Consider the following 3,365-nt stretch of genomic DNA (forward strand, 5'->3'; position numbering starts at 1 on the left):
AAACTGAAATTCCAGCATTTTTTTTAAGTTTCCTTTCACTCAGCAAATCTTGTGTTTTATTTGTCTCCGCACAAATGTTAATAACTTCCATGTCAGTAAAACTTTAAGTTTCTCTTTTTTTTCTCTTTTTCCATCGGTGTCCCTATCTTCTTTCTCCTTGTTTATCCTTTAGTTTTGCCAATTTTTTTTTTCTAATTTTGTCACCTGCCCCTGTGAAAGGGTTAAAAGCAAATCCTCTCAGACGCCTTCCCGGATGCTTCTCCTCCACTTTGTACGGTCTTGGGCCAGGGATTCCCAGGTATCGGTGGGGATGTTGCACTTTTTCAAGGAGGCTTTGAGGGTGTCCTTGAAGTGTTTCCTCTGCCCACCTGGGGCTCTCTTGCCGTGCCGGAGCTCCGAGTAGAGCGTTTGTTTTGGGAGTCTCGTATCGGGCATGTGGACAATGTGACCCGTCCATCGGAGCTGATTGAGCGTGGTCAGAGCTTCGATGCTGGGGATGTTGGCCTGAGCGAGAACACCGACGTTGGTGCGCCTATCCTGCCAATGGATTTGCAGGATCTTGCGGAGGCAGCGTTGGTGGTACCTCTCCAGCGCTTTGAGGTGCCTGCTGTACATGGTCCATGTCTCTGAGGCATACAGCAGGGCAGGTATCACTGCTGCCCTGTAGACCATGAGCTTAGTGCCGGGTTTGAGGTCCTGGTCTTCTAATACTCTCTTCCTCAGGCGACTGAAGGCTGCACTGGCACACTGAAGGCGGTGTTGGACTTCGTCATCGACGTCTGCCCTTGTTGACAGTAGGCTCCCGAGGTGTGGAAAGTGGTCCACGTTGTCCAAGGCCTTGTCGTGGATTTTGGTAATCGGGGGGCAGCACTGTGTGGCGGGGGCAGGTTGGTAGAGCACCTTTGTCTTACGGATGTTTAGTGTAAGGCCCATGCTCTCGTACACTTCGGTGAAGGTGTTGACGATGGTTTGGAGTTTGACCTCCGAGTGAGCGCAGACGCAAGCATCGTCTGCATACTGTAATTCGACGACAGAGGATGGGACGACCTTGGATCTGGACTGGAGGCGACGGAGGTTGAACAGTTTCCCGTTTGTTCTGTAAATTAGCTCCACTCCAGTGGGGAGCTTACTGAGGGTGAGATGGAGCATTGCAGCAAGGAAGATCTTATCTAGAAATAATAGATGCATTGCTGGTCATCTTCCAAAATTCTATAGACTCTGGCACAGTTCCCATGGATTGAAGGGTAGCAAATGTAACCCCACTATTCAAAAATGGTGGTAAGAGAAAACAGGGAATTATAGACCGGTAAGCCTGACATCGGTAGTGGGGAAAATGCTAGAGTCCATTATAAAAGATGTAATAGCAGAGCACTTGGAAAACAGTGACAGGATCGGACAAAGTCAACATGGATTTACAAAAGGTAAATCATGCTTGACTAATCTACTGGAATTTTTTGAGGATGTAACTCATAGAATAGATAAGGGAGAACCAGTGGATGTGGTGTATTTGGACTTTCAGAAGGCTTTCGATAAGGTCCCGCATAAGAGATTAGCGTGTAAAGTTAAAGCACACAGGATTGGGGGTAAGGTACTGACTTGGCTATAGAACTGGTTGGCATACAGGAAGCAAAGAGTTGGAATAAATGGGTCTTTTTCCGAGTGGCAGGCAGTGACGAGTGGGGTACCGCAGGGATCAGTGCTAGATCCCCAGCTATTCACAATATCTATATATATAAAACAGTATGTCTCTCTGTCTGTCTCTCTGTCTGTCTCTCTGTCTGTCCGGCTATACAGTCAAAAGTTATAGAGCGTACCTACACATATGTTATATCAAAAGAAAGCTTATCATTAGGGGACTCTTGTAGGCGTATTTACTTTTTGGTCGGACAAAAATTGTGCCGACGGTATACAAAAAACATTCAAAATTCCGCTCATTATCCGCTCATTAGCATCGAGTGACGTGAAGGTTGACCAATCGTACAGTCGAGCGACCCGACGGTCGACCAATCACTGCGTCATGGGGGCGGGTTCATTGCGTGTACGGGCGGGCCATCCTAGAGTTGAGTGACGTGACGATTGACCAATCCTACACTTCAGTGACCTCATTGTTGACCAATCGGTGCGTGTGTGGGCGGGCCTAATCATTCTGAACTGAGGTGAGTGTCAGCCATCTTGATTCTTAACTATTCATTTCTTTTTCCAATCGGGGTTTATCTTTTAAAAAAAAAATACAAACATTTCGGCATTTCCTCCACACTTGCATTGGAAATCAACTTTTTTTTATTATTTAAAAAAACCCAGGGAGCGCTTTCCGACAAAGACGTCGCGGTTTTCATTCGGAGGCAGACGGGGGGGGGGGCGGTGGGGGAGAACGTTTAATGGATTTTTCCCCGCTTTAATTACCGACTTTTAAAAATGTTACTTCAGTTTTTTCCTAAAAACTGTTCATAGCTCCTTATTTCTCTCGGTGTTTTATCTTGTTAAAAAAAACATTTCGGCTCTTCTCCTCACGTCACCTAGCAACAGTAACCAGGGAAGCCTCAGTCCAACGTGACAAGGAATGACTACAACTACCAGCATGCTGTGTGCGTGCTGCACATGCGCATTCAGGGTGTAACTGGTGTGCTCCGACTCACTCGCTCCCTCCCTCCAGTCCCGGGCGGCGTCTCAAGCCCGAGACACAAAGCGCGGTAGCGCGGGCCCAGCCGCAATTGGCGGTCTTCAAGCAGGCTCGGGGGGGGCGCCGGGGCTCGGAGGGCCGTCTCTTACAGCCTCAAGCCGGCTCACGCCATGTTCCCGGGGCTTGGCTCCATTTGCGGCCGTGGGCCACTCGCCCTCTATCGTTTCCTCTGTCTCTCTCTCCAACCCCCCTTCCCTCGCCCCCTCTCCCCTCCCCCCGCCCCTTCGCCCTCCCCTCTCTCCCTCCCCTCCCCTCCCCTCTCTCCCTCCCCCGCCCCTCCCCTCTCCCTCCCCGCCCCTCCCCTCTCTCCCTCCCCTCTCTCCCTCCCTCCCCTCTCTCCCTCCCTCGCCCCTCCCCTCTCTCCCTCCCTCGCCCCTCCCCTCTCTCCCTCCCTCGCCCCTCCCCTCTCTCCCTCCCTCGCCCTCCCCTCTCTCCCTCCCTCGCCCCTCCCCTCTCTCCCTCCCCCGCCCCTCCCCTCTCTCCCTCCCCCGCCCCTCCCCTCTCTCCCTCCCCCGCCCCTCCCCTCTCTCCCTCCCCCGCCCCTCCCCTCTCCCCTCCCCCGCCCCTCCCCTCTCCCCCTCCCCTCTCCCCCTCGCCCTCCTCTCCTCCCCTCGCTCCCCCTCCCCTCTCTCTCCTCCCTCGCCCCTCCCCTCTCTCCCTCCCTCGCCCCTCCCCTCTCTCCCTC

Source organism: Somniosus microcephalus, unplaced genomic scaffold (genome assembly GCF_052327205.1).
Source record: "Somniosus microcephalus isolate GS21.2 unplaced genomic scaffold, FLI_Smic_1.0 unresolved_chr3, whole genome shotgun sequence".
Lineage (NCBI taxonomy): Eukaryota > Metazoa > Chordata > Chondrichthyes > Squaliformes > Somniosidae > Somniosus > Somniosus microcephalus.